Here is a 25,721-nt window from a genome sequence, read left to right as displayed (position 1 = left end):
GACAGTTCCTGAGACAGGCATCAGGTGTCAGCAGAGAACTGTGGACAAGACAAAAAAAAGAAATTCAAAAAGAAAATAATTTCCTCTGTAGTATACAGTTGCTAAAAAGTACGGAAGGTTAAACATTTTTTTTTTAAAGAAGTCATTTACAAATCTGTTAAAACTTTCAGGCACCAGTTTATAAAAAAAAAAAAAAATAATAAATAAAGTTTTCCACCAGAGTACCCCTTTAAGGTCCTCCCATACAGGAACAATCGCAATACTGCAGGTATAGTCAGCTCACATGGGGTGCAGTAAACGGACACTGTCAGTAATACAGTAAAACCGGAGAAAAAAAAAAAAAGGGGGGGTCCTGCGGTAATGAAGAAAACTGTGTCCCGGTAGCCTAGGGTGTGTGGAGGGTGTGCTTGTACCAGGCAAACACTGCAGGAGTCACATTCGGCTACAGGGACTCCGTTTTCTTAATTACACTGGCACTTCTTGAGATCCCATTTTTTATTGCAGATGAATAAAACAAATACAAATCTTCACATTAAACCACGTAGCTGGAACAAAAGTTAACCAAAGGTCAACCTTTGTTCCAGCTATGTGGTTTTATGTGAATATTTGTATTTGTTTTATTCATCTGCAATAAAGAATGGGATCTTAAGAAGTGCTGGATTATGTGATGTTCCTCCCATATACCTTATTATTGCAGGACCAGTTTACTCAAGTGTATCATAGCCTCCCAACTTTCCTCTGACATATGAAGTTGGGGGACAGAAGGGTTTGTTGGGCATGTTGGCTTTCAAATACCTGAGCCCAAAATGTCTCCATTAAAAAAAGAACAAAAACAAACATTTTTTAGACTATCCTTTTATATTAACCTGTTAAGGATGCAGGGCGGTGTCCCGATCAGCTGAGAGGATGGCGAGAGGGCCCTTTTCTGCCTCCTCGCCGCCCGATCCCTTCTGCGATGCTCCAGGCAGCCTCAGCAGCCTGGAGCAAATCAAGCGCAGATAGCATTGAACAGTGTAAAAAAAGAAAGTTAATAAATGAATACATCCCTTGCCTAATTAAAGTTTTAATCACTCCCCTTTTCCCATTTAAAAAATATAAAATAAAATATGTAAACAAAAACAAACATGTGTTATCGCCGCATGCGTAAATGTCCGAACTATAAAATATATAATGTTAATAAAAAAAAAAAAATAAACAATGAGCCCTCATATAGCCCCATATGAGGAAAAATTAAAAAAGTTATAGGGGTCAGAAGATGACAATTTTAAACGTACTCATTTTGGTGCATGTAGTTATAATTTTTTGAAAGTAGTAAAATAAAATGAAACCTACATGAATTGGATATTCTTGTTATCATATGGACCTACGGAATAAAGATAAGGTGTCATTTTTACCGAATAGTGCACTGCGTAGAAATGGAAGCTGCTAAGAATTCCAAAATGGCCTTTTATTTAAATTTTGTCCCACAAATAATTTTTTTTGTTTCGCCATAGAGTTTGTGGTAAAATAACTGATGTAATTCAAAAGTAAAATGGGTAGCGCATACATATATATATTAAATATGTCTGTAGGTGGAAAACTGAAAGCCTTATGATTTTTAGAAGGTGAGGAGGGAAAAAAACGAAAGTGCAAAAACGGAGTCCTTGAAAGGGTTAAAGGGGTACTCCAGTGCTTACAAATCTTATCCCCTATCCCCTTATCCCCTATCCAAATCTTATCCCCTATCCTCCTGTAGGCTTGCATTGAGGGGCGGGGCGTGACATCACACGGGGGTGGGGGCATGACGTCACACGCCGCCGGCCCTGCGGTCGACCGTAATCAGACCCGGAGCAAACACGCTTCGGGGACTGATTACAAACGGCGTGCCGCATGCATGATCGCGGGCGTCCCCAGCTGCGGGACTCCCGCAATCAGGCATCTTTATTGCCTATCCTTTGGATAGGGGATAAGATGTGTAAGCATCGGAGTACCCCTTTAAGTGGAATTATAATAAATTCATTATTATAACATAGTGGCCTTGTAACATCAACATATATATCCCACGTTTTAGTGCTACATAGGTCGGTGCAGTAAATGCACAGTGTAATGTAAATGGACAGCACTCTCAGGCACTCCCATAGAGAATGCATGCAGCTGCAGGCTGCAAGTGCAGTCTATTGTGCTAAACAGCTAAAACAGTCGGGGCCTTGTTCTGGAGATCGAGGGGGTAACAAACGGTCTATTGTTTATCCCCTATCCTATGCTAAGTTATGATAATATCATTAAACTATTGTGACTGCCCTAGTGGCCAGTAAATATTGAGAACGAAAAAAAAGAATCACAAATGAAAAACCACAAATTTAAGAAGAAGAAGGAAAAAAAAAAAAAAAGAAAAGAAAAACGATTAGCAACCAGGACCAACGGCTAATACCAGACATTGCCGATCAGGCTGATGTCCGGTATTAACCCTTTAGACGCGGCATCTAAAAAGGCAGAAAACAGTTGCCAGTTAGCTCAGTGGGCTGTTCGGGACACTGCGGCATCCCGAACAGCAGAGCGGACAGTGGGAGGCTTCTTACCTTGCTCCCCGGCATCTGATTGTCACTCTGCTGCTCCCTGCCTGAGATCCAGGCTGGAGCAGCAGAGCACTGATAACACAGATCAATGCTATGCTATGGCATATCATTGAATAGTGTATGCAATCCAAGGATTGCATGTAATAGTCCCCTCTGGAAAAAAAAAAAGGGTAATAAATGTCACTTAACTCCTTCAGTAATAAAAGTGTGAATCAACCCCTTAAAAAAAGAAAAAAAGAAAAAAAAATTCATATGGGGTATGTAGTGTGTAAAAAAAAGTACAAACTATAAAAATATAATGTTAAATTAACTGCACGGTTAATGGGGTACACGTAAAAAAATCCAGAGTCCAAAATTGTGTATTTTTGGTCACTTTGTATACCCGAAAAATAATGTATAAAAAGCAATCAAAAAGTCCCATCAAAACAAAAATGCTGATAAAAACTTCAGATCATTGAGCAAAAAATGAGCCCTCATACATCCCTGTATATGGAAATATAAAAAAAAAGAAAAAAAAAAAGTTATAGGGGGTCAGAAGATGACAATTTTACAATTACTAATTTTGGTGCATGTAGTTATAATTTTCAGTAAAGATGTTAATTATAAGTAGTAAATTAATATAAAACCTATATACAATCGTAAGCCCCCAAAAGTTACAAAATGGTGTTTTTTCCCAATTTTGCCCCACAAATATTTTTTTTCTGGTTTTGCCGTACATTTTGTGGTGAAATGATTGATGTAATTAAAAAGTACAATTGGTGGCACAAAAAAAAAAGCACTCATATGGGTCTGTAGGTGCAAAATTTAAAGAGTTTTGTGTTTTTCTCATCACCTTCTAAAAATCATAAGTGTAAAAACGGACAAACTCTTCATCCTTAAGGGGTTAATAAATATGATGGAGATTCTTAAAAGCATTTCCTCTTTAATTTTACAGATATTGTCTAGTGCTTTCCCCATTTAAAAATAATCTGCTTACAATATCATAGTTACATTTAGCTTCATCTATTTAGAAAAAATGTAGATATGACATTTATGGTCATTATGCGGGCAAGAATCCAGGCTACTTTCCCATTTAGTACCATTCCATTTAGTTCTACTGAGGTCTCTTCTGTAAATTGTCTAAAAATGTACAAATTCCCAAAATGAAAAACACAAAAAAAAAAAAAAATTATATATATATATATATATATATATATATATATATATATATATATATATAAAAATAGGCAATGTAAATTAAGATCAACAATAATTTAAAGCGACCACAATATAGTTACTTTTGACTTAAAATGTAGAAAACAAAGACAGACGGGGAAGGCACAAACATATAACTTTAAAAAGGCAAATTTCCCTGGGCTGAGATCTGCACTACAGGACATAGACTGGGGGGAGGTGTTCTCAAATACTGATACAGAAGGTAAATGGGACATCTTTAAATCAACTCTAAATAACTATACAGCTAAATATATACCAAAGAGGAACAAATATAAAACGACTAAAACTAAATTCTACATGGCTGACAAATTATGTTAAAAGAGCAATAAACAACAAAAAAATAGCCTTAAAAAAATTCAAATCTGATGGGTCAGCTATAACATTTAAACAGTACAAAGAGCTTAATAAAATCTGTAAAAATGTAATAAAAACAGCAAAAATTCAAAACGAGAGACAGGTGGCCAAAGAAAGCAAAACTAATCCTAAATATTTTTTTAGATATATAAATGCAAAAAAACCAAGGACAGAGCATGTAGGACCCCTTAATAATGATAATGGGGAGGTTGTCACTGGCGATCAAGAGAAGGCGAAGCTACTGAATGGGTTCTTTAGTTCTGTATACACTATAGAAAAAGGAGCTGACATTGGCCAGGTCAGTGCTGGTAACACATCATGTAATGTACTGAACTGGCTTAATGTAGAGATGCTACAAGGTAAGTTAAGTAAAGTAAATGTAAGCAAATCTCCAGGGCCAGATGGACTACACCCAAGAATTCTTAGAGAGGTAAGTTCAGTAATATCTGTACCCCTGTTCATGATATTTAGAGATTCTCTGGTGTCTGGTATTGTGCCAAGGGACTGGCGCAAGGCGAATGTGTTGCCAATCTTCAAAAAGGGCTCTAGGTCTTCCCCAGGAAACTATAGACCAGTAAGTTTAACGTGCATTGTGGGTAAATTGTTTGAAGGACTTATAAGGGATTACATACAGGAATACATAGGGGATAATTGTATTATAAGTGATAACCAGCATGGGTTTACTAAGGATAGAAGTTGTCAAACCAATCTAATTTGCTTTTATGAAGAGGTGAGTAGAAGCCTTGACAGAGGAATGGCTGTGGATATAGTGTTTCTGGATTTTGCTAAAGCATTTGATACTGTCCCTCATAGACGTCTGACAGGTAAGTTAAGGTCTTTGGGTTTGGAAATTTTAGTTTGTAACTGGATTAAACACTGGCTCATGGATCGTACCCAGAGAGTGGTGGTCAATGATTCGTACTCTGATTGGTCCCCGGTAATTAGTGGTGTACCCCAAGGTTCTGTACTGGGACCGATGTGGTTTAATTTATTTATCAATGATATAGAGGATGGTATTAACAGCTCTGTTTCTATCTTTGCAGATGACACCAAGCTTTGTAGCACAGTACAGTCTATAGAGGATGTGTATAAGTTACAAGATGACTTGGATAGACTAAGTGTCTGGGCATCCACTTGGCAAATGAGGTTCAATGTGGATAAATGTAAAGTTATGCATCTGGGTACTAATAACCTGCATGCGTCGTATGTCTTAGGGGGGATTAAACTGTCAGAGTCACTGGTAGAGAAGGATCTGGGTGTACTTGTAGATCACAGACTACAGAATAGCATGAAATGTCAGGCTGCTGCTTCCAAAGCCAGCAGATTATTGTCATGCCTCAAAAGAGGCATGGACTCAAGGGACAGGGACATAATACTCCCCCTTTATAAAGCATTGGTACGGCCTCACCTGGAATATGCTGTTCAGTTTTGGTCGCCTGTACATAAAAGGGACACTGTGGAGCTGGAAAGGGTGCAGAGACGCACGACTAAACTAATATGGGGCATGGAACATCTTAGCTATGAGGAGCGATTAAAGGAGTTACAATTGTTTAGTCTTGAGAAGAAACGATTAAGGGGGGATATGATAAACGTATATAAGTATATAAATGGCCCATACAAAAAATATGGAGAAAAACTGTTCCAGGTTAAACCGCCCCAAAGGACGAGGGGGCACTCCCTCCGTCTGGAGAAGAAAAAGTTTAGTCTCAAGGGGCGACACACCTTCTTTACCATGAGAACTGTGAACAAATGGAACAGTCTACCTCAGGAACTGGTCACAGCAGGAAAAATTAACAGCTTTAAAACAGGATTAGATACATTCCTGGAACAAAATAACATTAATGCTTATGAAGAAATATAAAATACCCTCCCTTCCCCAATATTGCGCCACACCCCTACCCCTTAATTCCCTGGTTGAACTTGATGGACATATGTCTTTTTTCGACCGTACTAACTATGTAATAAACAGCACAGTGGGGGCACCACATTCTCAGAACTCACATAGGGATAGCACGGAACAAAAACATGCATAAGGCATGGATGGTGGCGATTTCTTCTACTAGAAAGCTCTAGTCCTTGTCTACATAGCATTATGTTTAATGTATTAGATAAGAGCTATTGGCAGCCAACGCTCCCAACTATTATCTAATACATTAAAGGGGTTATCCACCATAAAGTGATTTTAGTACTTTTTTTTTTTTTAGTACCTGCCAGACAGTAACAGACATGCTTAGGAAGGATCTGTGCTTGTCTTGGGACTAAATGGCTATGTTGTGAGATTACCATAATATTGTGACTAGCTGTTTGTAAACTTGTATTTCCTGTTTGACCTTTCTTTTTTTGACTACAAATCCCACAATTACATCTTCCTCCCTCCCACACATCACCCACTGAAACATAAATGAGCTGCATCCATTCAAATCGGTGTGGTTTTCAATCAGGGTGCCTTGAGCTGTTGCAGATTGATCTCTCTCCCACCAAGCGATCCCTCCACCCATGGAAGCAGACAGGCTCCCTGTCATCAGCTGACTAGTGAGTCGGGTCTCAGCCGCATAGCAAGCTGGGAAAAATCTGAGACAGTTATTTTGTATGCTGGAGTGAAAGTCATTGGAGTGAAAATCACATAAGAATTGTGAGAAAACAGTCACACACACACACAGGTACAGACACTATATTATGAACTACACTAACTTTACAGCCCCTGTAGCATAGTAAAAAAAAAAATCCTGGAATACCCCTTTAAACGGAATGACTTCGAAAACTACATTATTTTAACCAGGTTTATATTATAAACTTTCTTTTTAACATTAATACAATTTTTTGTTAGTATCCACTTAAAAAAAATAATCTTGAAATATAAAAATTGCAATAACTGCCCACAGCAGTAGAAGTCACAGGCTGATGTTGTTTTCTGTAGCAGATTTGTCAGCTTTACTGTGCCTAGCAGTCTTTTCATCTCATTATCATTACCGTATTTATCGGCGCATAACACGCACTTTTTAGGCTAAAATGTTTTGCCTAAAGTCTATCTGCGTGTTATACGCCGACAAGCCGCTGCAGTTCAATGATTTAAAGCAGGCGCTTTAAATCAATGAACTGCAGCGGCTTTGCAGGTGCAGAGACCTGCCGTCGCTGCCAGCTTCTCTGCCCCTGCCTGTCCTGGGGTCTAGAGCCCTGCTGCTGGCCCTTCTCTCCCCCTGGCTATCGGTGCCGCTGCCCGTTCTCTCCCCCTATCAGTGCCGCTGCCCCATTGCCGGCGCCGATAGCCAGGTGGAGAGAAGCAGCGCCGGCAATGAGGCAGCGGTGCCGACAGACAGGGGGAGAGAAGGGGCAGCGGCACCCATTGCCGGCGCCGCTGCCCCCCCCCCATCCCCGGTTGTTTAATTACCTGTTGCCGGGGTTGGGTCCGCGCTGCTTCAGGCCTCCGGTGTGCGTCCCCTGCTATGCACTGCACGGTGCGGCGCAATGACGAGTGACGTCATTGTGTCTCGCAGCGCATAGCAACGATGCAGGGGACGCACACCGGAGGCCTGAAGCAGCGCAGACCCGACCCCGGCAACAGGTAATTATACAACCGGGGATGGGGGAGGCAATGGGTGCTGCTGCCCCTTCTCTCCCCCTGGCTATCGGCGCCGCTGCCCTGGCACCGATAGTCAGGGGGAGAGAACGGGCAGCAGCGCAGATAGCCAGCGGGAGAGAAGCGGCGGCAGCAGGGCTCTAGACCCCAGGAAAGGCAGGGGGAGAGAAGCGGGCAGCGACGGCCTCTCTCCCCCTGCCTTTCCTGGGGGCTTCTGCGGGGTCAGAAACAGTGTATCGGGGTTTATGCATGCAGACACATGCACCCTCATTTTACATACATCATGCACACCTGCTTAAAAGTCTACACAGGAAACAAAAATTTAAATAAAAGAGGACAGATAAATTAAAACTATTTTTCTTGCAAATACTGTACATTTCTTAGCATGAAACTAAAATAAACTAAAATAAAATAAGGAGATTCTATGTAAAATGCATTACTTATAGCAAAACAGCTAGCTGTCTTTATAAAAGAAATGAGGGTAAAAAACAATACAAATGCAAATTTGAAAAGTAATTTTAATTGCTTTAATTACAATTTGTAAGAATAAGAAAATAAAAGATTACACACAATGTCACAAGCTTTTATTGCAATACTGAAACCATTATTTTGTTTTTGCTTCTATACTTATTTGCCTAACATTTGTATATAAGTGATCGAATGCCAAATACCTGACATACATTTTAAATATTCAAAAAAAAGAGTCCTAGAAAGGTAAAGCTGAGTTTAAGAGTAATGATCTAAGTACATGATAAAGATACATAAAAGATAACCTGCAATAACATCCCAAATTAAAGAGATTTTGCTTTATTGTAATTATTTACATAAGAACGAATGTTTTTATACTGAAACAAATAACTGAATTTTAACTTTATCTAAATAATGACACCAAGAATCAGCAGCTCAGTTTTGTAATGCCTGTGACATATAAAAAAGCAGAGATCAGTGCTTGAAGCGTACATGTAATCACAGGGGGGGAAAAAATAATGTTTTAAATTGTTACTTTCACTTAACCCCTTAAGGACTCAGCCCATTTTGGCCTTAAGGACTCAGACAATTAAATTTTTACGTTTTCGTTGTTTCCTCCTCGCCTTCTAAAAACATAACTCTTATATTTTCATAGTCAGACTAGTATGAGGGCTTGTTTTTTGCGTGACCAGTTGTCCTTTGTAATGACATCACTCATTATATCATAAAATGTATGGCGCAACCAAAAAACACTTTTTGGGGGGAAATTAAAAAGAAAAAACGCAATTTTGTTAATTTTGGAAGGTTTCGTTTTTACAAAAACGTAATACATTTTTTTATAATTTTTTTAAATAAAATGTATTAAAAAAAAAGTTGCAATTTTGGGACTTTTTTTTTACGTTTACGCCGTTCACCGTACGGGATCATTAACATTTAATTTTAATAGTTGGGATATTTACGCACGCGGCGATACCAAATATGTCTATAAAATTTATTTTTTACGCTTTTTGGGGGTAAAATAGGAAAAAACGGACGTTTTACTTTTTTATTGGGGGAGGGGATTTTTCACTTTTTTTTACTTTTAATTTTACATTTTTTAACCTTTTTTTTTTTTTTTTTTTTTACACTTGAATAGTCCCCATAGGGGACTATTCATAGCAATACCATGATTGCTAATACTGATCTGTTCTAAGTAAAGGACATAGAACAGATCAGTGTTATCGGTTATCTTCTGCTCTGGTCTGCTCAATTTCAGGAGCCGGGAGCCGGACAGAGGCAGGTGAGGGGACCTTAGTGCGGCGTTCTGAATGATCGGATCCCCGCAGCAGCGCTGCGGGCGATCAGATCATTAATTGCAATCGCGTACTGCCGCAGATGCCGGGATCTGTATTGATCCCGGCATCTGAGGGGTTAATGGCTGACGCCCGCGAGATCGCGGGTGTCGGCCATTGCCGGCGGGTCCCTGGCTGCGATCAGCAGCCAGGATCAGCCGCGCATGACCCGGGCATCGCTCCGATGCCCCGCGGTTATGTACAGGACGTAAATGTACGTCCTGGTGCGTTAAGTACCACCGCACCAGGACGTACATTTACGTCCTGCGTCCTTAAGGGGTTAAAGGAGATGTCCCGCCTCGGCTGGTGATAGGCTGAAGCGCCGTATGATGTACCGAACTAAAGGAAGTAGGAAGTAGACAGCCCGGCCGACCGATCAGCTGTTGCAGAGCTCCGGGAGAACGTAGGAAGATAAGTGAAAGTTTTTTTTTTTTTTTTTACAGCCCGGGCAGGATGGAATAGGAAAAGTCCGCACCGGACATCTCCTTTAAAATTCACACAGACATGTCAAAAGTTCAGTCAGAGGTCTGCGGCCTTCGACATCATCCAGCCCCCCCTTTAGTTCTTTACAGTACTCACCTCCGCTCGGCGCTGGTCCGGTCCTGCAGGACTGTCGGGAGAGGAGGTGGTCCGGTGGGATAGTGGTTCCGGGCTGCTATCTTCACCGGGGAGGCCTCTTCTAAGCGCTTCGGGCCCGGCCCCAGAATAGTCACGTTGCCTTGACAACGTCGCAGAGGTACGTTCATTGCCAACGTACTTCTGCGTCATTGTCAAGGCAACGCCTCTATTCCGGGCCAGAAGCGCGGAGAAGAGGCGCCCCCGGTGAAGATAGCAGCCTGGAACCACTATCCCACCGGACGACCTCCTCACCGGACAGTCCTGCAGCACCGGACCAGCGCCGAGCGGAGGTGAGTACTGTACAGAACTAAAGGGGGTGAGAGGGGGCTGGATGATGTCGAAGGCCGCAGTGGTCTTCAACCTGCGGACCTCCGGAGGTTTCAAAACTACAACTCCCAGCAAGCCCGGACAGCCGATGGCTGCCCGGGCTTGCTGGGAGTTGTAGTTTTGAAACCTCTGGAGGTCCGCAGGTTGAAGACCACTGAGGGCGGATGATGAGAAGAGGATGATGAAGGGGGGGTGTGGGATGATGACAAGGGGATGATGAAGGGGGGTGTGTGGGATGATGACAAGGGGATGATGAAGGGGGGTGGGGATGATGACAAGGGGATGATGAAGGGGGGTGGGGATGATGACAAGGGGATGACAAGGGTCTGGATGATGACAGGCGGTGATGATGATGAGGATGTTAATGACGGGTCTGGATGATGACAGGGGGGGATGATGTATTTCCCACCCTAGGCTTATACTCGAGTCAATAACTTTTCCTGGGATTTTGGGTTGAAATTAGGGGTCTCGGCTTATACTCGGGTCGGCTTATACTCGAGTATATACGGTAGTTAATTGATAAAATTAGGAGCCTGGAGAGAAAAAAAAAAAAAAAAACACACACACCACATCATTACATGTAAACTAAAATAAGGGTCAAGACATTTTGGCTGGTAATGTGTAGGAGCACCACATTTATTAAATGGTCGTAGAGCACTTGATACATTTTGTGTAGGTACATTTTCTGAAATATCCCTCTTTACATACACCAAAAAGCTAAACTAAGTCTGGGCTGGTGTAGTTTAGAAACTTTTCGGTTGTTTTGCGCCTTTTTACAAAAAGGCGCAGTTAATAAAACCCTTCCATATTATGTGTATTGCCAAAATCAGTGGATTACAACTCAAAATCAGCAGAAATGTGTAAACCAAAAAAGGCACAAAAGAGGACACTTGCGCCAAAATAGCGTCAAATTTTGAAAATAAAAAGGGTAAAACACAATGATAAATGCCGGCCAAAAAGTACAATGCTTAAAAAACATACAGAAGTCAAATACATAAAAGGGTACTTCGCCTCTAGACATCTTATTCCCTATTCAAACGATAGGGGATAAGATGTCAGATGGCGGGGGTTCCGCTGCTGGGACCTTCAGCGATCTCCGCTGCGGCATCCCATTCATACGGGTGCACCGAGTGAACTTCACACCGTGCCAGATGACACCGGAGGCTCGTGACTTCACGGCCATGCCCCCCTCCTGACATCACGCCCCCTCGCGGGCAGCTTAGGATATCAGCGGCGGGACCCAGCTGTTAAACACAGCCGGAGTTCAACCGAAACTTCTGGGGCCACGATCACGCCAGTCCCGGCAACATTAACCCCATAGATGCCAATCTTGATCACGCACCTATGGTGTTGACAGGGGGAGTGCGCTGTTCACCAATGGCGGCGGCGCGATACGATCGCGGGTAGCCATTGGTTGTTATGGCAGCAGGAGGTCAGATCATGACCTCTTGACTGCCTGCTACAGAGGTCTGAGATCCAGCCAGAGGCTGGATCACACAGGCTGTACTGTATGCAGCTGATCGGGTCATACTGTGGTGCAGTACAAATGTATTGCAGCATAGTATAACCTGTAAAAAGTGTAAAAAAATAAAATAAAAAATTTCTTCAATAAAAGTATATGTGTAAAAAAATAAAATTATATATTATATATAATGCCCCTTTCCCTGTATTATCACCAAAAAAGATCAAAAACACAAATCATATACATAATAATTGGTATTGCCATGTCCGTAATGACAAATGGGGTGCCGCGTGCATGATCCCGGAGGTCCCCAGCGGCGGGACTCCTGCGATCAGGCATCTTATCCCCTATCCTTTGGATAGGGGATAAGATGTCTAAGCACAGGAGTACCCCTTTAAAAGGAGTACTCCAGAATAGGAAAATTGTACTCCATACTGCCAGCAGTAAAAAAATAAAGAGGTACATACCTTCCTTCGCTCCCCCGATGCCTCTGGTAACCCGCTCCGGTCTCCACCGCGATCTTCTTCCTGGTTGCCGGTGGTCTGCAAGTCATAGTGTGCTCAGCCAATCACCGTCCGCAGCGAAGTCCCGACTGGGCCGGCGATAGGCTGAGGGGCAGCGTGACATTTTCGGCCACGGCAGCAGGTGCCGGGGCGAAAAACGTCACACTGCCGCTCAGCTTATCACCGGCCCAGTCGGGACTTCGCTGTGGCCGGTGATTGGCTGAGCGCAGTATGACTCGCCGATCACCGGCAACCAGGAAGAGGACCGCGATGGAGACCGGAGCGGGTTACCAGAGGCAACGGGGGAGCAAAGGAAGGTATGTACCTCTATTTTTTTACTGATGGCAGTATGGAGTACAATTTTCATATTCTGGAGTTCTCCTATAAGGGGTACAACGGTGGAAAACTATACATAAATATATACATATTTAATTATTTTTTTTTAAATCAACAGGTGCCAGAAAGTTAAACATTTGTAAATTACTTCTATTTCAAAATCTAGATCCTTTCTTTTTGAAATTCTTTTCTGTCTTACCACAGTGCTATCTACGGACACCTGTCTGTCTGTCTCAGGTACTGTCCAGAGCAGGATAGGTTTGCTATGGGGATTTGCTCCTGCCCCGGACAGTTCCTAGCACTATGTTTAACTTTCTGGCACCAGTTTATAAAAAATAAAATAAAAAAAATATGAAAAATTCCACCGGAGTACCCCCTTTAAAGGACACAGCCTTATGTGTTATGTTACTCAGTAATTAATCCTGATCCTGTACATATCATTTTTATTTGTCCAGGACCTATATCCTAACAAATAGCATTTATATGTTGCTCACTTGCTTTGTATTATTGCCTTATGGAGGCGGCATGTCCGTCTCTCTCCCTCACTGTGATGACTCATCTGCTCTGAGCAGCCTGGTAGTCTGCAAATCACTGCACAGTAGTTATTATGCATACATTTTCTATCTGTTACTAGTAAAGCTGGATGATAATCAACATAGCTGTCACTATGTGTGTCATTCAGCTTTCACAGACTCCTGAATGTCTGATCAGCTTCTTTGTCATTCAGGAGTCAGAGAAAGCTTTGGCTGTTTAAGCATGCTTGGAGTTATAGTTTTGCATTGCAACAGCCGGAGCTGCAGTGTTTGTAAAGCACTGTGTTAGAGCAGTGTTGACTTTAGCGGTTGCAAAACTACAACTCCCAGCATGCCCACACATCCTTTGTCTGTAGTTTTGCAAGAGCTGGAGGCACACAGCTGGAGAATACACAGCTCTAAAAACAGTTTTACTAAGATTGTACCCCCAGCTGTTGCAAAACTACAACTCCCATCATGGGAGTTGTAGTTTAGGAACATCTTAAGGCTGAAGTGGAACAATGGTTATCTCCTATACTGGATGCCAACAAACTTTACGGCCGGTATCCAGTATGCTGCAAAATACAGAGTAGTCTGTCTGCGTAAAGACAGATGACCCCTAATGGCGTAAATTTTTATTTTAGATTTTTTTGTAAAAATTTAAAAATTTTTATAAATGTATATTTAAAAAAGTAATCATCAGTAGTACTACAAAATTTAAAAAGTTTTTCATAATGACCATGCCTTTTTAAGGACTCCCCTTTAGTTTTTCCCTCCTCACATTCTAAAAATCATAACACTTTCAGGTTTTTTACCTACAGAACTATATGAGGGCTTGTTTTATGCGATACCAATTTTACATTGTAAAAATTACAAAATGGCTTTTTTTTTTTCAGTTTTGTACCACAAATAATTTTTTTTTGCCATAGATTTTGTGGTGAAAGAAAAAATCTATGGCGAAACAAAAAAAATAAATAATAATAATTATTATTTGTGGTACAAAACTAGAAAAAAAAAAAGCCATATTGTCATTTTTAGCGGCTTCCGTTTGTACGCAATGCACTTTTTGGTAAAAATGACACCTTATATTTATTCTGTAGGTCCATACGATTACAAGGATACCCAATTTATGTAGGTTGTATTTTTTATTTTAAGGAAAACACAGGAAAAATGAACTACATGCACCAAAATTTGTATGTTTAAAATGATCTTCTGGCCCATATAAAAAAAAATTAAAAAATCATTTTTCCGCATACGGAGCTACATGAGGGCTCATTTTTTACGCTGTGGTCTGCAGTTTTTATCAGTACCATATTTTTTTTTTATGGGACTTTTTGAGCGCTTTTTAAGGGTATACAAAATGACAAAAAAAATGCAGTTTTGGACTTTTGAATTCTTTTACGTATACGCCATTGACTGTGCAGTTTAATTAACGTTATATTTTTTGTATGGAAGGGGTTAATTCACATTTATAAACTTTTTTTTTTACCACCACATGCAATCTTCTGATTGCATACACTGTTCAATGCTATGCCATAGCATAGATCAGTGTTATCTGGGCTCGATTGCTCCAGCCTGCTGAGCTAGGCTGGAGCATCGCAGAAGAGATCGGTCGGTGAGGAGGCATGCAAGGGCCCTCCTGCCGTCCTCTAAGAGGATCATCTCGAATTAGCTTTCGGGAATGTTTTTTTTTTCCTTTTTTCCATTTTAGACGCAGTGATCCACTTTGATCGACGCATCTAAGGGGTTAATGCTGACACTGGTTCATTGGTATTTTTTTTACGTTTGCCATGAGGGATCATAAAACGTTTTTAATATGTTGGACATTTATGCACGCGGTGCTATCAAATATGTAAAAAATAAATAAATAAATGGTCTTTCATAAAATGCGAAAATAAGGGTAATTAGATTTTTTTTATATAATTTTAGAGACATTTTTTATTTGACACTTTTGAGTGCCCATAGGGGACTTTTATATGCAATAGTTAGATTGCATTCACTGTACTGATATAGCCCGGCTAAGCCAGGCTGCATCATTTGTTCGACGGCAGAGGGCAGGTAAGGGGGACCCTCCACCATTTAATGTCACCGAACTAACGGCAACTATGACTTTGATTTTAGATGCAGTGTCCGGCATGGATCATGGTGTCTAAAAGGGATATATGATGGCTGCGTCAAGATTAGAGATGAGCGAACTTACAGTAAATTCGATTAGTCACAAACTTCTCGGCTCGGCAGTTGATGACTTATCCTGCGTAAATTAGTTCAGCCTTCAGGTGCTCCGGTGGGCTGGAAAAGGTGGATACATTCCTAGGAAAGAGTCTCCTAGGACTGTATCCACCTTTTCCAGCCCATCGGAGCACCTGAAAGCTGAACTCATTTATGCAGGAAAAGTCATCAACTGCCGAGCCGAGAAGTTCGTGACAAACCGAATTTACTGTAAGTTCGCTCATCTCTAGTCTGGATCGCCACTGCCCGTCATCAGCAAAGAGTGTCTGGCTACTGATAGTAGCCGACACTCACTGCTCTGAAGTAAGGGCAGCTCCTGCGCTGATTTCAAAGTGACTTAAGGATTCAGGGTGTAGTTGTACGCCCTTGGTCCCAGGACCCAAGGGTGTACCTGTGCACCCTATGTCCTTAACAGGTTCACGCTAGCAATCGTTGATATATGTGTGCCAAACCTATATAATTGGATGAAACTTGGCACACGTTCCTTTTAGGTCAACTAAAAATATAGGATAGTTAAATGAAACTTAACCCAACCCTTTTTGCAGGGGGCCAGGTTTTCGTCTAAAGTATCATGCAAGTCTACGGGAATTCTGGAATCTTACTTTACAAGCTCTGAATTTTCTGCTTAGTGTGTAGGGTCAGCTTACAAGCCACGTTCCTCCCACAAGCCATACTCCACCCCTCAAGCCACCCCCTTCTAATTTTCCCTTTTTTATTTTGGCTCAAGGCCTAAAACACCATTTTCATCTGACACACCCACAATACAGGTCCTTCATTCACCTTCTCTTCATTACAGCTAAGCCCCCACCTAACTCCACATTCATCTGGCGATATGGAGCTTGTGTTGGCTACAATCTCTTCATATTAGCTCAACCCCACTATATCCAAGTCAGGATATAAGGATGGCAATATTAGGATGGGGGACCAGGTCAGATTTGAGAACAGTGTCACTGTTTTTCCTTTCACACAAAAGGAAGAAAGGTAGAAAGACCTGCCAACACCCTCTTCCACAACCAATTCTATTTTAAGCCTACAATCTCTTCCTCACAGCTCAGCCTCACCTGAGGATGGAATAGGAGGAGAAGAGCCTCATTGTTGCTTTTCCTCTCCTCGAGGTTTAAGTGTCCCTGACGAGAAAACAAAACAAAAAACACAACATTTGACAAGTCAAAAGTTATGATCAGTTGGGTACTCTGTGTAGAGACACTAGCCAATTAAACAGAATGGGTGGGGAGAAGCGTGAACTTAAGGGTTTCGCTGCCCGGCTCGCAGTGATCTCCGTTCAACTTCTCTGGACACCCCGATCCCAGCAGCTGCCAGAAGCTCAATTCTCCATCCTCTCTGCAGTGACAGATATTCCTGGTGCAGATAGGACGACCATCTTTAAGTTCTGTGATCTGCTTCTTCTACCCTGCAGCAAGGTTCCAGCTCATAGGTTAACCCGTTAGGTGTTGTCCACTCTTCCCCCCCCCCCCCCATTAACCCTTCACAAAGCGCACCCCACTCCTCACGTTATCTATGCTCTGGTCCAGTCCAGTTCTCTTTCTAATCCAATTAAATCAAATAATCGAAGAAATAACCAACCAACTAATTAATTATGACAATAATCGCTAGTTGCAGCCCTAATGGCATCCTATGTAACGTTTCTTGAAAAATCTCAGCTTCCAGTGAAGGAAAAAGTTATTTGATTTAACTTGGCAATTCAAACCTTTAGCTCACTTCACAGATTTTCCATGGGATTAAGGACTCCCCTAAATCATAATGTTTCCATCTTCATGTTTTATTGTGGGGAATGTGTTATTAAGGTCATAGGCAGCATCCCCATCTTCCAAGCACGGTGAGTTGAGTTGATGCCAAAAAATTTTTTGTCTTATTTGACCACAATCCCCAGTTTTCCTCTAAATTATTTAGATGTTTACTGGCACACATCAGAAGGGCCTGTACATGTGCTTTCTGGATCAGTGGGATCTTTTGAGCTATGCAGGGTTTTGAGTTATTCATGGTGTGTCTTTTGTAGTGTATTATCCAATTGTTATCTTGGTGACTATGACCCAGCTGCCTTGAGATCATTGACAAGTTCTGGGCTGATTTTTCACAATTTTCATGACCACTGAAATGCCACACGTGAGATTTGCCAATATATACACCAACTGTTGCAAACTTCTCCTCAAGCTGCTTGGCAATGGTCTTGTAGCCTATTCGAGGTCTACAATCTTGTCCCTAATATCCTTGGACAGCTCTTTGGTCTTGGCCATGGTGGAGAATTTGGAATCTGATTCATTGATTGCTTCTGTGGACAGATGTCTATTATATAGAAAACAAGCTGAGAATAGGAGCAATGTCTTTAAGGGAGTGCTCCTTAGCTCCTTATTTGTATACAAGACATCTGGGAGCCATAATTTTTGCTGATTGATAGGGGATCAAATACCTAAAATGCAACTGCATTCATAACTTATTTCAAATGTGTTATTTTGGATCTTTTTGTTGTTATATTGTCTCTCACTATTGAAATAAACTGACCATTAAATCAGAAGGGGGGGGGGTGGAAATCAGAATTTTTTCCTCACCGTATTTCTATGAAACTTGGAGATATGGAGGTACAGCTAGGGTCTACATATGGGTGCTGAGTGTGCATGAGAAGGTACCTTAGAAAATACAGTATTGGTGGTGGGATGTCTATTACTATAAATCTCTGTATATCTGTCATAGATTTGTGGTCTTTAGAATTATTATAATGATGTTAAGTTTTTATGTAAAAAAAAAAAAAAAAAAAAAAAAAACATTTTTCTTTTCCCATTTTTAATGCCAATACTTGTTAAATTAGTTTTTACTCAGACCACTTAGGCTAAAACTTCCTGTTCTATAAAGCTCACTTTTCCACTGTAATCCTATTAACAGTATAGAAAAGATTAGAGTAAAAGGGGACACCTATATATAGGTAATTAAGGATCCACCACTGACAATAAGTGATCATAGTCCCCCATCCCTCTCCCTGCACAATGACCTTTACACAGGTCACGCAGCATGCCTAGAAAACTCTGCAAAAAGTCAAACATCTCCTGTTCACACTTTCCTTTGGTCTATGAGGTCTGCTGTAAAGCACCTCTGTAAATGTTGTTACAATCAGATAAAGCAAGATGACTACCCTATAATGGTGGAGAAAAAAAAAAAATCATAATAAGAAAAATAAAAATAAAAAAGCGAGAAATCTGTATCTGGTTACACAATCAAATAGTTACTACTATCCACAGTATTGTGTTGTCTTGTCAGTTATTTTACGTAAATCTAATCATTATCTATGATATACAAAGATACAGATTGAAGTTTTAATCGGGATTAATTTTGTTTACCCTTAAGCTTCACATTTTATTCTGTTAGTGGTATAGAAAAAATTTTTTTTTAATACAATTGACAATCTGGGTGCTGACAAAGCCCAAGGGCTATCCAGTAATAATGCCTGTCAAATCTTTAATTTACATGCACTGCCAATATGGTGGCGTCAAATAGAAGCAACATTATAAAATCACAAATGTAAGAGATCAGTAGAGATACTAAAATTATTATAAACAGGTAAATTAATGAAAAACTAACAGTGCACAAATTAAAAAAAGAAATATATACACACACACACACACACACACCTATATCCCTTATGCTTTGTGCTTTGAAATAACCTAAAAATTGACAACCTCCTCATATAAATGGATTCAAATTGTTATATAAAACCAAATATTTAATAAACTGGCTGACCCAATCCAAAAGGCAGTACAATTATGAAATTCCTTTAGTCCAAAAGGGGATACTAATACTTATTGACAGCAAAGTAATATTTAATCCAATACCAATTTCTACATTATATTTGGAAAATAGCTCCATACAGGCACTAAAACCTCAATTATTGCTCTCACAAAAGTAGACAGTTTTCCATACCTACCATTATTAAGATTATTGAGATGGCACAAAGTATTCATTGATGATATTATTGTCATGCCTGGAGTTGTGCTCTATGAACACCACTGAAGAAAGATCAAATAAAAATACTACGTCTGGAAGACTACAAGACAGGCGAGAATTATCCAGCAAAAGTTGTGGTTATTTGGCTATTTGGTTGGTCGATACACTGACATCCCATGCTGCACCTGTTCGATGCTCCTTGGTGTAGCAAAATATCAATACTTTGCATATGTAAAGCATGTCAGCAGTTTTTTTTTTTTTTTTTGCATATCTATAGAATCACAAGACATACATCAATGGTTGTATAATCTTTCATATCTACACATTCAAAGTTTTCTTTTTCGAAGCAGGAGGCAGGTTACAAACCATGAGCCCTATGTAGCTATATGCCAGATGCAATGATTTCATTTCAACATACAAACCGGTATAAAAAGAGTTATAGCATCTCCCAAGAGTGAGTGCATCCCTCACATTTTTTGTAAATATTTTATTTTATATTTTTGTGTAACACTGAAGAAATGACCCTCTGCTACAATGTAACGTAGTAAGTGCACAGCTTGTTTAAGTGTTTTATGTTGTGTCCCCTCAAAACAATTTACACATCCACAAGTGTGTCAATATTTTGTGTGGCCACTTATTTTTCAGCACTGCCTTAAAGGGGTACTCCGCCCCTAGACATCTTATCCCCTATCCAAAGGATAGGGGATAAGATGTCAGATCGCCAGGGTCCAGCACCCCGCTATCATTACTGCGCAGAGCGAGATCGCTCTGCACGTAATGACGGGCAATACAGGGGCCGGAGCATCATTACGTCACGGCTCCGCCCCTCGTGACATCACGGCCTGCTCCTGTCAATACAAGTCTATGGGAAGACTTGCATTAAGACTTGCATTAAGGGGACGGGCCGTGATGTCATGAGGGGCGGAGTCATGAAGTCATGCTGCTCCGGCCCCTGTATCGCCCGTCATTACGCACAGAGCGAACTCGCTCTGTGCAGTAATGATGGCGGGGTGCCGCAGCGGCGATCCCCGGGGTCCCCACCAGCGGGACCGCGCAATCTATCCAAAGGATAAGGGATAAGATGCCAGGGGCGGAGTACCCCTTTAAGCCTATTAGGCATGTAGTTAACAAGAGCTTCACAGGTTGCCACTGGAGTCTCTTACACTCCTTCATGATGACATCACAGACCTGATGAATTTTAGAGACCTTACACTCCCCCACCTTCCATTTGAAGATACCCCACTATCCTTCATTCTTGACAAGTTCATTGCCTTACCCTCAGCTTCTTTAACAAGGCATTGGTCATCTTGGAGGGATGTTTAGGGTTTGAATACTGTGGCCCAGTCTTCAAAGGTAGGTGAATATGCTCTGTTTCAGTATGTCACAGTACATTGTTCATAGTTCCTTCCATGAATTGTAGCTCCCAGTGCCAGCAGCACTCATGCTGCCCAAGACCATGGCACTCCCACCACCATGCTTGACTGTAGGCAAGACACACTTGTCTTTGTACCCGCAGCTGAGCTCGCTTCATACTGGCTTATGCCATACATCCTAAATCTGGGTGATGTCCAGCATTAACCCTTTAGACTGTCTAAAATGCCAAAATCAAGCGCTGGTAGCTCAGTGGGGATGATTGGCCACCCGTGGCAAAACCCGCAGGGTCCTGATCAGCTGAGAGGACGAACGGAGGTTCCCCACCTTCATCCGACCTGTCCGATCGGCTCTCTAATAATGCAGGTAGCCTCAGCAGCCTGTAGTAAGGGAGCGGCAATTACACTGATCAGTGCTGTGCTATAGGCTGCCATGGCACAACATTATTCAGTGTCTGCATTCACAAGATTGCATCCAATAGTCCCCATGGCAGGGTTTTCCACACAGTGTGCCTCCAGCTGTTGCCAAACTGGAGGGGTTGAAGACCACTGCCCGGCCTTAGTCATCATCCAGACCCCCCCTTTAGTTTTCTACTCACCTCCAATCGGGGGGTGAAAGAAGGGTGAGCTGGTCCGGGCCATCTATGCTGAAGGGACCGTCTGGTGGGGAGGGTTAGTCGTTCCAGGCTTTCCATTTTCACCGGGGGGCCCCTCTTTTCCGCTTCGAGTCCGGCCCCGGACTAGTGACGTTGCCTTGACGATGACGAACAGGGACGTTCATGTGCAGGGATAATATTATTTTGAGTTAACACACACACACATCTACTTTATATAAAAGGCGAACAAAAGTCCAGGTAGAAAAGCACATCAGGAGCTTCCAAGTATTCAAAAAGAAGGCTGCTGCAGCACACAAATGTGGTGAATCAAGTAGTTTTAGGCCAAGGCTACGTTTCAGCCACACATATGGCCTTTTTCAAGCACAAAAACTAAGTGACCATTGTGGTAGTATATATTATAAAAAAAATAACAGTAATTACATCCAATTATCAGCAATATAAAAATACAGTGATAATACAAGTAGAACAATACATAATGAATAGTGCATATCATAGAAAAATCTAGAAAATGAAGTATTTCTCACAGAAAAGGATTGCAGTAACACATGTTTTGCTATACACGTGTTTATTCCCTTTGTGTGTATTGGAACTAAACCATAAAAGGGAGGGAAAAAAAGCAAATTGGACATAATGTCACACCAAACTCCAAAAAATGGTCTGGACAAAAAATTATTGGCACCGGCAGCCAGTCACTCACATTCGAGGCTTAACAAGAGCTAACCTATGAGGGGCAACTCCTTAAAGCGCAACTGTCACGAATTTGTACCACCATAAACTATTCACAGTGTAACAAAGTTCTTTAGAATTACTCTCCAGGTATACCTTTTACTGCTTTCTAGCAGCTTTTATCAGGCTAAAAAATGCTTTATAACACAGCCAGCAACAGTCGGATAGGCGTGGCTATGGCCCGTGTCTGCAACACCTATCTCCTGTATGTCATCACTAGGACCGCTGTGTGATTAGTCCCAGCACATAGGCCCCTTTATTTTCCTTATCTGTGGCGGAAAATATACAAATGTATAAGTAAAACAAGTGCCTGTTCTCCTATTAGGTTACAGTGCCGTTACAGGGGGTTAGTTTGCATAGCAAGTGGCAGAGCATTACGCTGCACACTGGGGCCGGGAGCGAGCATTTGCTATGAAAACTAGCCGCCCGCAGCGCCGGTGATGTAATCACAGCATACTGGGGCAATCAGGAGAGAGCGCTTGCTGCCAGCAGCACCAGGAGACAGTTTTCTTCATATATCCGGTGCTAGTTTTCATAGCAAGCTCTCGCTCCCGGCCCCAGTGCGCAGCGTAATGCTCTGCCGCTTGCTATGCAAACTAACCTGTTGTGACTGCACTGTAACCTAATAGGGGAACGGGCACTTCTTTTACTTATACATTTGTATGTTCGCCGCCACAGATAAGGATAATAAAGGGGCCTATGTGCTGGGACCAATCATACAGCGGTCCTAGCGATGACATACAGGAGATAGGCGTGGCGGCTGCAAGCCATAGCCACGCCTATCCGACTGTTGCTGCCTGTCTTATAAAGCATTTTTTAGCCTGATAAAAGCTGCTAGAAAGTAGTAAAAGGCATACCTGGAGAGTAATTCTAAAGAACTTTATGGGGGTACAAATTCGTGACAGTTGCTCTTTAACACCATCAGTGCGCATGCGCGAGCAGCACCGTGGTAAGTCGCCGGGATTACGTCACATCAGATGTGCACAACAAGCACGTGTCCATGGACCGAGCAAGGGCTCGGACCACAAAAAAGGGAGGTGTAAAGAAATATAAACTCTGCCATGTGGATATTACCATGAAAATGAAGTTGTACATATTATTTAGTTACAGGACCCCCTATTAAGGAATGAATCACAACATTCATACCTGTGGCAAATGGCAGAGAACCCCATATGTCCTGCGGAACCATGACTTCCAGCACAACGTGACATGTCCTTGTTGAGTCACCCTAATGTACCCCACAATCTGCCAGCTTCAGATCCTGAGAACAGAAATCTAATAAAATAGATTTAAAAAAAAAAAAAGCCACATGCATTTAGGGATGTAAAAAAAAAAAAAAAACGATTTGCGCGATTATCGCGATTTTTCATTTGGCGATACTGAATCTATTCAAAATATTTTTGAATCGATCCTTTTAGGGATGTGGAAATTGTATGTCCTGGGCATCAGGAAATACAAATTCCCCATTTGTGGAGCCGGGCAGGCCGGATCTGACACGGCGGCACTCTGGGTGTATGGAGCGGGCTTCGACTCGTGCCCGCTTCGTACTCTGCGGCCCCCGGCTGATTTCAGTAGCCGGGGGCCGCTAATGCATCACCGCCGCTAATATCCAGCATGTGGCGCTCAGAGGCGTGTATGGAGCGGGCTCCAGACTCCTGCCCGCTCCATACTCTGCAGTCCCCGGCTGATTTCAGTAGCTGGGGCCGCCGCTAATATCCAGCATGCGGCGCTCAGCAGTCTGTATGGAGCGGGCTCCGGACTCCTGCCCGATCCATACTCTGCAGCCCCCGGCTGTTCTCAGTAGCCGGGGGCCGCCGCTAATAGCCAGCATGCGGCGATCGCCGCGGCTGGCTATTAACCCTTTAGATCGCCGCTGTCAAAGCTGACAGCGGCGTCTAAAGGGATCTGTGAATGCTCCCTGGTGGGCTAGTGGGGTGGATCGCCCCCCCCCCCCCTGCCCACAGCGCGATTGCGGGCGATCCACTGTGGAGGTAGCTGGAGGGCTTACCTCTGCTTCCTGCTGTCCTGTGGCTCTGTCATTGATAGAGCCTGGCTTGACTAGGCTCTATCAATGGATCACAGATCAATGGAGTTCAATAGAACTCTATTCATCTGTCTGAGGAATCTAATGATTCCTCCTAAAAGTCTAAAAGTGTATTAAAAAAATTAGTTTTAATAAAAGTGTATAAGACATTATTTTTGAGACAGAATCGGGATATATCGCGATGTATCGTCACCTAGACGGTATTGCGATATATTGGTATATATCGAATCACCACACTGGTATCGCGATTCGAATCGTATCGCCAAATTCTTGGTGATTCACACCCCTACATGCATTCTATGTTCATGATTTTTAAATTTTTTTTAATTATTTTTCTGTTCTCAGGACCCACAGCTGGCAGATTGTGTGTGTCTGTAAGTGCACCTCCTAGGTTTTAGTACCAGTCCCAGGTATGGTCCTTTTTTCCACCCGAATGACCCTCTGGGGTACATTAGGTGACCCCGTGAGGGCGATAGGGTGACTCAACAAGGACATTTCATAGATGTCACATGCTCAAAGTCATGGTTCCACGGGACGTATGGGGATCTGTGCCATTTTCCACAGGTATGAATGTTGTGATTGATTCCTTAATATGGGTTCCTGTAGCACCAGGAGACAGTTTTTTTTTCCTTTTTCATGGTAACATCCACATGGCAGAATTTATATTTATTTATTTATACCTCCCATTTTTGTGGTCTGAGTACTATATAATACCTTTAACATGCTTATCTTTAATATATGTGCATTGCCCATCCTTTTGCCAGTCCTTAAGATGACCCTTGTTGTATTTGTATGTGCCCATGCACACGTTTCATGTGACAAGTGCAGATCACATGATATATGCACAATTACTTTCTATTGGCCCTTGCCCGGTCCACGGACACACACGTGTTGAGCACATCTGATGTGATGTAATCCCGGTGACTTGCCACGGAGCTGCGCGCACTGATGGCGTGTCACTTTATGCTGCTCCGATGTATATCTTGAATGGTGAGTGAACCTGGACCCGCAGCCCCAATGTATTAACTTTTTAATCATGCTGCACATGATTTAATTCTGCACTATAGAGCTTTTTGTCATACATTCGCACTTTACACTTCTGGATATGTATTGTATTAATCTATGATCTGCACTATTCATTATGTACTGTTCTACTAGTATTATCCCTGTATTTTGATATTGATGACAATTGGATGTTTTTTTATACCATACACACACACACACACATACATATACATATATATATATATATATATATATATATATATATATATATATATACACACACACACAAGGGGTCAGTACTTTCCTCAGGGAGAGGACACCTCTTCAGGTGTAACGGAGATTCAGGTTAGGCCATTTAGCACTCCGCAGGCATTCTGGGTAGGGGAATATGCAAAGCAGCTCATTACACAACCTTTTCAGGTAGTGTTCCCTGGTATCAGCTTAGCTCCTGTTAAGGAATATAAAAAGCTGAATGGGATATATGCCAAGCCAGACTACTCCCCAAAAGGGAAGTTTTG

The 25,721-nt window shown here is 41.9% G+C and overlaps 1 protein-coding gene across 9 annotated transcripts in view; it reads right to left on the bottom strand.

Annotated features, from left to right (window-relative positions):
* The window catches only part of ZNF518B (zinc finger protein 518B), a 70,327-nt gene that overhangs the window by 6,253 nt on the left and 38,353 nt on the right, over positions 1-25,721 (bottom strand). The window contains exon 2 of one of the 9 annotated variants that reach the window (XM_056555151.1): positions 1,333-1,363. The exons of 6 other annotated variants lie outside the window; for them this stretch is intronic. The gene's annotated coding sequence lies outside the window, so the exon portion shown is untranslated. Of the gene's footprint in view, positions 1-866; positions 891-1,332; positions 1,364-16,548; positions 16,615-25,721 lie in introns of those variants that run through there. 2 more of the 9 variants (XM_056555152.1, XM_056555153.1) reach the window with 2 other exon arrangements.

The sequence above is a fragment of the Hyla sarda genome, chromosome 1, assembly GCF_029499605.1.
Source record: "Hyla sarda isolate aHylSar1 chromosome 1, aHylSar1.hap1, whole genome shotgun sequence".
Classification (NCBI taxonomy): Eukaryota; Metazoa; Chordata; class Amphibia; order Anura; family Hylidae; genus Hyla; species Hyla sarda.
Note: the sequence above shows the minus strand (reverse complement) of the source record. Positions and strands in the feature narration are given on the sequence as shown.